The 12,454-nt window shown below is 36.3% G+C and overlaps 2 long non-coding RNA genes and 1 pseudogene across 7 annotated transcripts in view; 1 reads left to right on the top strand and 2 right to left on the bottom strand.

Moving 5' to 3' along the window:
* LOC140632550 (uncharacterized) overlaps nt 1–8,815 on the top strand; it is a 51,680-nt gene extending 42,865 nt beyond the window's left edge. For all 5 annotated transcript variants that reach the window (XR_012030149.1, XR_012030152.1, XR_012030151.1 and 2 more), the window contains 2 exons: nt 1,926–2,168; nt 3,283–8,815. This is a non-coding gene — a long non-coding RNA (uncharacterized lncRNA). The remainder of the gene's footprint in view (nt 1–1,925; nt 2,169–3,282) is intronic.
* Nucleotides 62–1,102, bottom strand: LOC140632549 (non-histone chromosomal protein HMG-14 pseudogene; annotated as a pseudogene).
* Nucleotides 4,288–12,454, bottom strand: part of LOC140632551 (uncharacterized) — a 43,411-nt gene continuing 35,244 nt past the window's right edge. The window contains exons 3-6 of one of the 2 annotated variants that reach the window (XR_012030155.1): nt 11,287–11,359; nt 7,339–7,459; nt 6,716–6,835; nt 4,288–6,256 (exon numbers count right to left, since the gene is read on the bottom strand). This is a non-coding gene — a long non-coding RNA (uncharacterized lncRNA). The remainder of the gene's footprint in view (nt 6,257–6,715; nt 6,836–7,338; nt 7,460–11,286; nt 11,360–12,454) is intronic. The other variant, XR_012030154.1, reaches the window with a different exon arrangement.

The raw sequence follows: 12,454 nt of genomic DNA, 5'->3' as shown, positions 1-12,454 counted from the left end.
CATTCCAGGCATTATGATAATTTCTTTCTTTTCTTTCATAATTGAGTTTTTATTGGTTGTTCTGAGGATCAATACGGACATTTCAATTTGTATACAATTCTTAATATATGTACAGAAAATCTTTAAAAAATCATGTAGTTGTGACTATTTTCTAAAAGTTATGCCAGTGACCTTCCAGCTTAAAATGTGGATGCAAGTTTTCCTTAACAGTCTATCAAATACCAGTATATCCAGAGGTTGATACACTGTTACATTGTTAAGCCCCATTAATTCTCAATTTAATATCATACACATTACATACTCAAATTTTCAATCTTGCACAGCACATTAACAAAGTTTTTGGAAAACTGGAATACCACAACCAAGAGGTTACAGAGTGCACAATATTTCGACAGGGAGAACCAAAATCAAGGAGTGTGTTTCTTTAGGAAACAATTTACCAAAAACAACACAGAAATAGAAGCAATTTAAAATGTATGAGACCTATTAAATGCACAATTGAGTTCAAACTGCCATTTTAGTATGCCTAATATTATAGGATAGAAAAACTACCCCATCTGTGGAATGTCAAGCTGACACCCAAGGCAATCAAAGCCTCCCATATTCAGTATCCAGCTCTTTTCTAGTTGTACCAGAAAACCCACAACCTGCAAAAGATGTTGCCTCTTAAGAACCAAAAGCATTTACACTTATAAAAATGGGTTGAGGTAGGATTCCCTCCTTCTTAAAAATGTTTCTAGAGCTACTAAAAAACTTGCATATACACAATAGTTGATAAAAATATTCCTTGGGATTGTACAAGAAGGGGGACAACTACTTTCTCTCCTGCTGCATCAGAAGCTGGACTCACCTCATTTTTAGTTTCTCCATTTCTGCAGTAAGTGTTGCTTCATTTTGTGGTTAGCGACATCAGCCTGTCTTCTCTTTGTTCCCCTCTGCTGTATGTTTGCACTTTTTTGTCTAAAGATTTATCCTGTCCTGTTGCCTTTTCTGGCTTCATTTCCAGTTTCGCAAGAACAGGTTTGGCCCACAACCTTGCATATTTCCTCTTGGGCTCCTCCTTTGCCACCTCCTGGATAGAGCTAAACTTCCTCTAGGGCATTGTGGCGGTGGCACCCTGAGGGCCCAACGCCTTCTCAAAGCTGGGCTGCCTGGCTAATGCTTCTGCTTCCATCACCTGAGCTTCTGTAACCCACTGGAGAATTTCTGAGGATAGCAAAAATGTATCAGTTTTTGTTTCAAAGAGCTGGATCTACCCAGTGATGCAGACATATAAATTGAACAAACCAACCAATCAACCAACTGAACCGACAAGCAAAATGCCTATAGGGTGAAAGAGAAAGAGAACTAAGAAAGGAATTTGAAAATGAGGAGAATTTTGGGGATCTTTGTAAGGAGCAGTATGAGTTATGTTGCAAGAGGGGGTGAATAGTGTTAATACTTTCAAGCAAGGGGGCAAGTGGTTGTAGGAGGGAAGGGAAATTTCCACATTCCAGTTATATAAAGATAGCTCAACATTAGGAAAGGTAATTTATTTCATGGGGAAAAAAAGGAGATAGAACATGATTAGTGCCTGTAAAGGTCTTAAACACCCTTAAGAGAACTTTTCAGAAATGAATGGTAGGGATACCTGGGTGGCTCAGTGGTTGCGTGTCTGCCTTTTGCTCAGGCCATGATCCCAGGGTCCCTGCAGGGAGCCTGCTTCTCCCTCTGCCTATGTCTCTGTTTCTCTCTCTGTGTGTCTTGTGAATAAATAAATAATATATTTAAAAAAAACAAAAGTAAACATATATGGTAAAATGTTAAAAACCTCCACATTTTAAAATGAAGATCATGGCAAGAATTGTAATGGGCACTGTGATAATTTGACATGGTAATGAAACAAAATACTATGTGGAAGAAATAAAGTAAAGTTTTGCTTTCAGGTGATATTGAATACCTAAGAAACAGAACTTAAAAATCTATTTGAACTAAAAGGAAAATTTATTAAGATGGCTGGCTACAAAAAAATTCAGGCTTTCCTTTTATACTAGTATAACAGGATGTTAAGTTGGAAGCTTTGACTGAACTCCAAGATACCATGTGCTATGAGTCAGATTAACAAGCTGAAATTTCAAAGAACATGTCTGTGAACCTACTGGATGAGTCATACACAAGGATCTAAAATGGTAAGTTTGCTGGAGATTGAGCAGGATTTGATGAGAACTAGTTTGGAAAATTCTTTGGTGTAGTCACATCTCCCACCCAAGGGGGATGGTGTGTGTGGATAACTGACCCTCTTCCTCAAAAGTAATGAGGCATCTTGGATAGGTTTCTGATCTGTGGAACTTGAGACCAAAAGATTGTGGCTGGTAGTTTTGTGTGACAAGATGATGGAGTTTCTTTAGATAAGCTGTAGTGAAAGCTGGTGTCATCCTCCTTTCCCCTTCCTCTTTCCTGTGGCCAGTTGGCTTTGGAGTCAAGATTCTTTGAATCTTTGAGCTTGAGATGACCTTGGCACTGAAGACGCTAAAAGAAGACTGATAAACATGGAGCCACCATTCTTGCCCTACACAGCCTACAACTCAATTCTATTACATGAGAAAGGAATACAATACTGTATTTAAGCTATTGTTACATGGGGTTTTCTGTTATTAGCAGCTGAAACAAATCCTCTCATTTGGTCTTTCTCTTATTTAATCATCACAACTTGAGAGGTTTAGCAATGAAGAATAATAAATTTACAGCTAATAAAGGGAAGAGAAGTTGTAAAAAAAACATTGAAGTAGTCGTGGAGAAATATTAATAAAATAAATTTCAGAGGGGCACCTGGGTGGCTCAGTTGGTTAAGCCTCTTGATTTCAGCTCAGGTCATGATCTCAGAGTCTTGGGATTGGGTCCCACCTTGGGCCCTGGGCTCTGCACTAGGCATGAAGACTGCTTAAGATTTTCTATCCTTCTTCCTCTGCCCTTCCCCCAGCTTACACATAGGCATACTTGCTAGCACATTTGCTCTAAATAAATAAATAAATAAATAAATAAATAAATAATAAATTTCAGAGAGGGAAAGGACATAGAAATTGTGTATCAAGATTGAAATATTTCAAGTATTTACTGATAATCTTTAGCCATAATTCTTTTATTATCTAATAGACCTCATTCAGACTTTTTGCCCTTAGAGAATCATTCCCCTAATGAAATAGGAACCAGACAGCAGATATCTAGCATACTCAACTTTTAAATTCAAAAGCCTCAAAATGCAAATTTCAGATATGAAAATGTCATTTCTTTTTCTTCTCACAGGAAGTGATCCAAGTCAGAGAAGAGAAGAGTGAAAGAGATGAGTGTCTGAGGAGCGGTTGGCTTCCCTGGGTAGGCTGCTTGACAGATAGGGGGTTTGTGGACAATAGAACTCTTCTGATAATTTCGTGGCCCTGGACCTGATGGAACTCGTGCCCTGTTTCCTATCTGCAACCCTGAGGGTCCCCTAGGTCTGTGAGAATCAGAGGTTAGAAGATGGATGGTTGTTTGGCATATCAAAGACCAAGATGACTTGGGCAGCTCTACTGGAATTCCTGTGCCTTCAAAGTTCCATGGAGGAATTGAATAATTTCCCCATGCCTACCCAGAAGGCCAAGTGAAAAAAGAGAGAGAGCTGCTGTTGGATACTGAAGGGGCCTAAAAGTTATGAAAAGAGGCTACCACATGGGACAGTTGTGTGAAATAACTTTGGAAGAAACTACAGTTTAGGACCAGAAAGAACTGTACATTTTAGTTCTGATCAAGTAGGCAAAAGCCATCAGCCAGTGACCAGACAACCCCCTCATAATTAAGTAAATTCATTTTTTTTTGTACACAGAACGTGCACTTGAAATGAAAATTAAGAATTAGTAAATATTTTATATTTAACTCTTGGGGTAGTGGCCTGAGGGATTCATACCAGCATGTATGAAAGAACTAATAAAGACTGAAGATAAAAACATAAAGGACAATTAACAGAACAAATCTCAGAGAAAGGCTGGGAGAGATTACGGTATTTTGGGAAGGGGTGCATAGCCTTGACTAGAAGGGGGATACTTTTTTTTTCAAGAATAAGGTCAAAATTAGAGTTTTTCAAATTGAGATTTCAGATCATATAAACTTTACCATTTCAATAAAGAAGAAAAATTCTACAGGCTGTAAAAGAAGTGGCTGGTTTGGGGAAGTTACTTTTTACTCTATGAGTTTGCCAAATTCCCTGCAAATGGTACCAGGTAGGTGGTATTTAGGACCATGTGAATAGGAGTGAAAATTAAGGCTTGCACTATATTTCATTTCAAATATAATAATATTTAATAAGCACACAGTATACCAGAGAACAAACAATAGCCATTTCACTTCCTGCTTAAGTTTCAATAACTTGCATTTGATGCTTTTGTTTGTTTCTAAGAGTCAGTGTAATCCAATTGTTTCCCTTCTCCTCAGGATCTCCCAAATATAAATTCTTTTCCTTTTTCTTCCATTGCTTAGAGTTTAGTTACTTCCTTTTGTCTGTCTCAAGGCATTTGTTCAAATGTAGTCCAAGAAAAAACAAACTGTGGCATGATCTTTTTATCTAAAGCAGAATTAATCAACTAAATACACTGTTTGCTAAATATTTTTTTCCTTAGATTGAGGAAAACTTTTCCTTTAAGTAAATATACTATCTCCCAATTTTGAGCTGATAGGAAATTTTTGAAATAAAAAAATGGATTTTTTTTTACATAGCCATTTTATTTAACTTTTGTAAAACTGAATTGAGATCCCAAATTCAGTGTAAAGATTCAAACATGTCTGGATGGTTACTGGGACAGGATGTAGAAGTCTAACAGCATCCCAAGAAGGCTGTAAAATCCTTGTCCAACACTGAGACCCCCAATTGCATTGTGCCTGGCTCATAGAATTTTCTCCATAGATATTTGTTGAATCAATAGGTTAATGGCAGGATGGATGAGTGTATGGATAAAAGAGAAAGCACTTATTGCGAATGATAGACAGGAGTAGAAATGACTATGAAATCCATTTCTGGAGTAGCAGAAGGTGGAGCATTCTAGTGAGCAAAAGATCTGTCCCTGATATTTGTTTCCCATCCCAAGTGGCTGCACTGAATTCATGTCCAAATCCAGAAGATATCAGGGAGCTGTGAATGATGACTGTAAGAGTGGTTTCATTAAACTTCAGTGAAACTTGAACACAAGCAGCAGTGCTGAAAACACTATCAATCAAAACTTCTTCCCCACATTACAACAAAGCACAGTGAAATTTTGAGAGACTGTCCCTGCAGCAGTAGGTTTATTCTTGACCACTTGTAATGCATCTTCTGGGAGTCACAGCAGTGTAATTGAGGGACATTTGACATGTGGTGATGGCCTGCACTGACAAGTGTTGGAGGTAATAGCCAATATCATTTGAGTTTTTCTGTTAATGTGACTTAATTACAGAGCCACGATCAGGATCCTGAACTGAAAGTACATGCTTCTTTGACTTCTACACCCTAGGTATCTTTCTTGCTCCACCCTAGTCCTGGATTTGTTTAATTAATAGCCATTAGTTCATTATAACTAGAGAATCCTAGATAAAAAGAAATACTTCAGCATCTTTCATATCCATTGATGAAGTCTCTCAACAAGCAAATATGCAAAAAGGCAAAGCTACCAATACTGACCCTAGGTAATTGCTTTTAGTGGAAAATGACTTGGTATATATAAAGTCTACATCATTACACATATTAAATATTGCAATTTTTACCCAACTTCCTTACACATTGATTGGGGTCCTCCCTAGGAGTAACTAGACAGATAGATAATTAGGGTATAATCATTGCCCTTGGGAGCCTAACATTGATTTATTATAGCAGGATTTTTCCCCCTGAGCAATGGTAATAAATATAAGATGACTAGTCTCCATTCTTTTAGTTCATTTTATGTCTAAGCAGGAAATTTTTAAAATTTGAAAACCTTTCAATTGGCGTATGATGTATACCACACTGACAGGCAAACTGGTGTGCTTGGAGCACCACTCAGAAAAGCTGTTTTCTTTCTATAGAGAATGATGTCAAATAGGTAGGACCAATTCTGGTGAATGTAGGCTGGTGTGGGACCTAATTTTAAAAATAGAAATGTCCTGACTAATTTGTTATGTTGGCAACAGATCTAAGGACTACAGACAAATACTTACGAAGATTTGAGAAAATGAAGACAAGCAAAGACAGATTTGTCTTCACCATCGTAGTTAAAATAAATCCTTCATTCAGTTAGTACTGCAAAGAAATTTCATTTAGATTTTAACTTTTTGATATATAATTCACAAAGGGAATTTGTCTCACTTTAAAAATAACTCTTCAGATATCAAACAATAGAATAAATGTTTTTTACACTAGGAAAATATTTGAGATTTTTCTGACAATGCCCACTGTTCTAGTAAAAAGAGAAAGCAAGAGAGAGAGAAAGAGAAGCAAAAAACAAAGCAAAACAAATACTTTGTCCTCTAGAGTTTTCCTAACAAAAGCCTTGCATTTGTCTCTGTGGAAACAGTGTACTGGGCAGTTTTGCCAACCATATGTTGTCAGAATGTAACCTTTTTTTTCTGAAGGTTATATGCTTCTATTTATTTCATTAGTCTCTAATGAGGACAAGTTCCATACCAAAAGTTTAAAATTGTTGGTGAATTGACCAATCTATTATAAGAAAATTACCCATAGTATTCTCAATGATCTGACCTGCAATGGTAGACCTGAGTGTTAAGGAACAGAGATACTTTGCCACGTTGTGGACGTATGCAGTCCCCATAGGGTGCAATGAGGAAGGGCATTTTCATAGCTTGAGCAAGTTCAAGATGACTTCCAAAGGAGGTGAAGATCCAGCCACCGAAGGAGAAAGAAAAGAAAGAAAGAGTAAGAGGATAAGAGAATTAACAAAGGGGAAAGGCAGGAAGGGATGAGGGAAAGGAAGAGCAAAGTGAATTTTTTCATTCAATATTTCAGCCCAGATTTGAGTTAACATAGTATGCTAGAGCTGGCTAATACTGGTTTTCAGAGCTATTGTGTGGATCTCTTCCCAACTCTGTGTGCAGTGATCTCATGCAGGTAGCTTCAAATAAGATTACAGTGAAAGTATTTACATGCAAAAATAAGTAAATGTTACAAATCAGGGTATCTTCTCCTCTGGAGAGCTAGTTGTTAAACATTTACCAATTTGCTCCAGTTGACCTGAAAAGCCTCAGGGACCAGTGTGGTAAAAGAAAAGCAATGTAACAAAATAGAAACAACTCATGAGCCAGGATGGAGGCATCAAGGGGGAGGGAAAGAGAGAGACTGGGTGATTGAGATAATAATTTAATCACCTGGGTGATCATGCCTACTGGAAAACACACCATAGAGTTGAGCCCAGTTACTTAGATGATTGGGAAGAGCACGAGCTGTTTTCTCCGGTGTGACATCACTAGTGTATGACCCAGGAAGACACTAGAAAGAAAGGAGGTAAACTTCCTTGGGGTTTCCTGGATTGGCAGGAGCAGTCCATTTTTTATGGTATTGAATATGATTTGGAGGTAAAACCTAATTAAAATGTGATTTACACTGGGAACAAAATGAGGTAGATATAGGCACTTTTTATGAAGAATTGAGGAAGATTAGGAGCTTTTAAATCTTTTGATTAAAATCTATTAGCAACGTTGCTCAGTATAGCCATCTCTCTGAAGTTCCTAGAATGTGCCAGGTACTGGCTTAATTACTTTATATATATATTATCTGATTTGATATTTGTGGCAATCACATCAGGTAAATTGTCATTTTACAAATAAACTAACTAAAATTTAGAGGTGTGAAATCATTTGCTTAGGTTCTGGTCCAGACTTTAAGTTCTCATCTTTTTTAGTGTGATTTGTTGAGCCATTCCAGGAGTTGCAAAATCTATTTGAAACGCAAAATTCTGGATAAAATTCAGTAACAAAGGAGTAATTTTCAAGTAAGAGAAGGATCCAGTGTGCTTGATATTTTTGTTTTTATAATTGTGGTCTCTATTGGTCTCTCTTTTATAGTACCCTTTACAGAGAACATATACTTCTTATAAACATGTTACACACAAATTATTTTATTAATATAAAAACACAAAAAGGCCCAATTAACTATATAGTGCCTATATCTGGAAACTTCAATAGAATACTTTTTATTTTTTTAAAGTAAAATTTTTAAAGGGTAATCCACATGTAATGGGCCTTTGTCATAAGTGAAGCATATACACAGTGCATATACTACTGTACAAATTGCCTAGATAAAGAGACTATTTTCAATAACCTAGAACTCCCTTTCACTTCCCCCTCGGTCACTGCCCCCCATACAAAATGCAGCTATTACTATCCTGACTTCTATCACCAGGGGTTAGTTTTGCTTAGTTTTGAAATTATAGAAACGGAGTTATAAAGCATGAAAATTGTTTTTGGCTTTTTGTTTGTTGATTATTATATTTGTGAGGTCCGCTCATGTTATTGTGTGTAGTTGTAGATCATTTTCATTGCTGCAAGATCATTTGCTTATTTATTCGATGACTCATGGAAATTTGAATTGAGAAATATTATTAAAGCACTTTTCCTGCCTTTGTATTTCCAGCTTATGCTAAGCCTTTTCAACTCAGGCAAAGGTCTGGGGAATTGGGAGGATTTCTTAAAAGAATTCACCAGCAAGCACACTAATATGAGTTAATCTCTTTGTTCAATGTTAGCTTTATATAAGTTGTCTTATTTACTGCATTTCTAAAAATTTAAACATTCCTGAAGCACTCGAGTTATAAGACTTCTTTGCTAGCTCTTCCACTCAGAGACCTCAAAGGCCTTTGTAAATTCATAACTGTGATCCAATGTTTTCCACACAGAACCAAAGGAACATACAGGTCTCTAGTAATCCCACCAGCAACATTGAGGCTAACACAGACTAACAGTGCAAACTATCTAACAAAAACTCTAGTTCTAAGAAAGCTTAGGGACAGTGTTCCACTTTGTTTACATGTGTAGCCATTATCACAAAGTCAGTGCTCTGTAAAGTCTGGTGACCTAACTTGAATATGGAGATTTCCACAAAGGAAAACAGAGACTATTATATAGAATGCATTAATTCAGTTAATGGCTTTATTTTATTTTATTTTTTTTTTAAATATTTTGTTTATTTATGTGAGAGAGAGCATGAGCAGGGAGAGGGAAAGGGGCAGAGAGAGAGGCAGAAGCAGGCTCCCCGCTTAGCAGGGCGCCTAAGGCAGTGCTTGACACCACACCCTGAGATCATGACCTCAGCCAAGGTAGATGCTTAACTGATGGAGCCACCCAGGCCCCCCTCAGTTAATGGCATTAAAATACTTCCAGTCCTGAAGAAATGAAGTATTTCCAGCTTACAAATGTCTCTTTGCATATTGGTCTGAAACCAGTAGTTCTTAATTTCTTTCTCAAAGAGAATTTGAGAATATAGTGAAGCCCCAGAATAATTCTTGATAAACTAATTTTTTCCACGGGATTTTGGTGAACCCACACAGAATTCTGTGAGGTTTCTGGGGACACCATGTTAAGAAACTATTTTCTTAATGTTTTTGACATTAAGTATTTCTTGTGGGACCATATGCCAGATATTGTGCTGTTTGTTACTCTGTAGCATGCATTCCCAATGGAGGCAAGATCACCTCCAATGGGTTAAATATTTGATCTTGGGAGGTAAAAAAATCTTTTGCAGATAATCCACAGATATCCATATAGTAAATTAGCTGTAATATATCTGTGGTATTAAAATGTCATGAGGAAGAGGTAATTTGGAAAAGAAAAAAATGTCTAAAATATCCCCTTGAAGGATGACAGGATCCCATTGGAAATGAGAAGAGCTGAGGGAGAAATTTGGGCAAGAGTGGTTTGACTTGAAGCCTTCAAGTGAAGTATACATGTAACTCATCCCAGTTCCATGAAACATCTCCTTTTAAGCATCTCTGAATGTATGTTATTGAGTCAAAATTATGGTGGTAAGAATACTTAATTCTGAGAGGCATAACTATGGATGTTTACCAAAGTAACAAACTATTTTATAATTACATACAGCCTACAAAAATATGAAAGATGAAAGTCATTTGCCTTTTAAAACTCAATTTTATTAATTTTTTCATGTATTTAAGAATATCTGAAGATGATTTTACATTTTAATGTTCTGACACACTATAGATGTAATTGTCTCTAATTTCTTTAATGATACATCTTGGAAAGTTACAAGTTATAAGTAATCTTTCAGCACTGATATGATTTGGGAAGAAGTGATTATACTTTGAAATAAGAAATCATTATTTAGTATAATTTTGAGTAAATTTATGCTTTCAAAGCTTACAGGAAGACTCATTCAAAGTTGTACTCTTGCAATCCATTTTTAAAATAATCAGTAAATTACCTCATAGAAAGGATGAACTCATTGCTCTGTTCCTACAGACCATGCCTCATGAGTCAATTCTTTTCCAGATATAAAGGGTGTGTCACTTACTCCTCCATGGCATATTTCCTTGAGTGTTTTATGTCACTTACATTCTTCACCTAGCCCTTCAATACAATTAGGATGAGTTTCGCTATCTACAAAGAGGTCAAATCAAATGCCTAAGATAGTACAATGACTAACTTTGGCATTAAAAAATGAATTTTAAATGTCATAAAGAAAATGACTATATGTCAATAGGTATATCAACTTTTTCTTCTCTTTTTTAACCTAATGCAAGAAATGACCCTATTGAATAATAAGGTTGGCAAAAAAGAAAAAAAAAAAAAAACAACAACAAAGCAAAAAAAAAAAAAACTCAAAATGAAAGTATAGCCTCGTGTATGTTAATATCAATAGCTAATCACAGTATGAGTCAACTTTCTCAAAGAGTTATTTACTTTTGTTATGGACCGAAGAACCTGCTTGGTAGATTGGCTTTGGACAAGTTGGTTCAATATATTTGCTCCATTGTTTTTTAGTCAGAAAGCTAGAGGTAACTTGAAATTGTAGTAATTCATACTTCAAAATTCTCAGGCTTTTTGTGTTTTGCTGGATGTTATGGACTGAATTGTGCCCTTCCCCCCAACCCAATTCATACATTGAAGTCCTAGCCCCCTGAACTTCAGAAAGTGACTGCATTTGAAGACAGACTCTTCAAAGTGGTAATTAAGTAAAAGGAGATCATTTGGGTACGCTCTGATCCAATATGACTGAGTGTCTTTATAAGAAGAGAGAGTTTGGACACAGCCATATACAGAGGGAAAATGATGTGGAGATACAGAGAGAAGATGGCCACTTACCAATTCAAGGAGAGAGGCCTTGGAAGAAACCAATTTTGCCAATAGCTGGATCTTGGATTTCCAACCTCCAGAACTATAAGAAAATAGATTTCTGTTGTTTAAGCTACCCAGTCTGTGATATAGCAGCTATAGCACTCCTAGCAAACTCATATACTGGGTTAATATCTACTAAAAAGTTCTTTGTAAATTTTTGTTATTTTTCATGCTTTATATTATTTTCTGTCCTTTCCCATTTCCCATTTCTATGCTGTGTAGTTGCCTCTCAGCTACAATGGTTTGATAGTAATAGGTAGAATTCTACTATAAGACAGAGAAGGTTTCTTTTAAGAAGAAAGAAATAACAAATCAAGCTAACAAGTTACAGGCTCCTTCATACCTGCATCTTAAATTGTGCCATTTATTAGTCATCTTTTTTCATTTTGAAAAGGTTAATCATGCTTCTTTCTGCTCCATGATAACACTTGCTGCAACAAGGATACTCCATAAAAAAATAATACATGTGAAGCATCTAACAGAGTGCCTGGATAGAATTGTGATAATAAATGTTGGTCCGCTTCTCATCTTTGTTCTCTGCTTTTTTAGGGAAATGATGTACTAAATAGGAAGTAACCAATGACTTGAATTTGGATAGATATATCTCTATGACTAATTATGATACTAATAGTGACAAATCATTTATTTAAAATTAATTTTGTCTAATAAATAGAGGGAGTCTGCTGTGTATTTTTCCTTATGTGCCTGAGGGAAAGCATTCAAATATCGGTAATGTTAAGTTACAGTGAAGTTAGAATGGTGGTGGTCACAGTTTTATATTTTATGAAGTTAAGATCAAGAATGATTAGTTATAATGTAAGATACTGCAAACTTATTTACTGATTTTCCAACTCTGGCAACCATTTTTTTTTAAAGATTTTATTTGTTTATTCATGACAGAGAGAGAGAGAGGCAGAGACACAGACAGAGGAAGAAGCAGGCTCCATGCAGGGAGCCTGACGTGGGACTCGATCCCAGGTCTCCAGGATCACCGCTGAGCCACCGGGGCTGCCCTCTGGCAACCATTCTTTACTATAATAGTCATGTAGGATGTCCTTATTTTAGGTATCTATATGCAGTAATGTTGGAGACAATCTTTTACATGGGTTTTGCAGAGAAGTTGAAAATATTTGTT

The sequence above is a fragment of the Canis lupus genome, chromosome 4, assembly GCF_048164855.1.
Source record: "Canis lupus baileyi chromosome 4, mCanLup2.hap1, whole genome shotgun sequence".
Lineage (NCBI taxonomy): Eukaryota > Metazoa > Chordata > Mammalia > Carnivora > Canidae > Canis > Canis lupus.
Note: the sequence above shows the minus strand (reverse complement) of the source record. Positions and strands in the feature narration are given on the sequence as shown.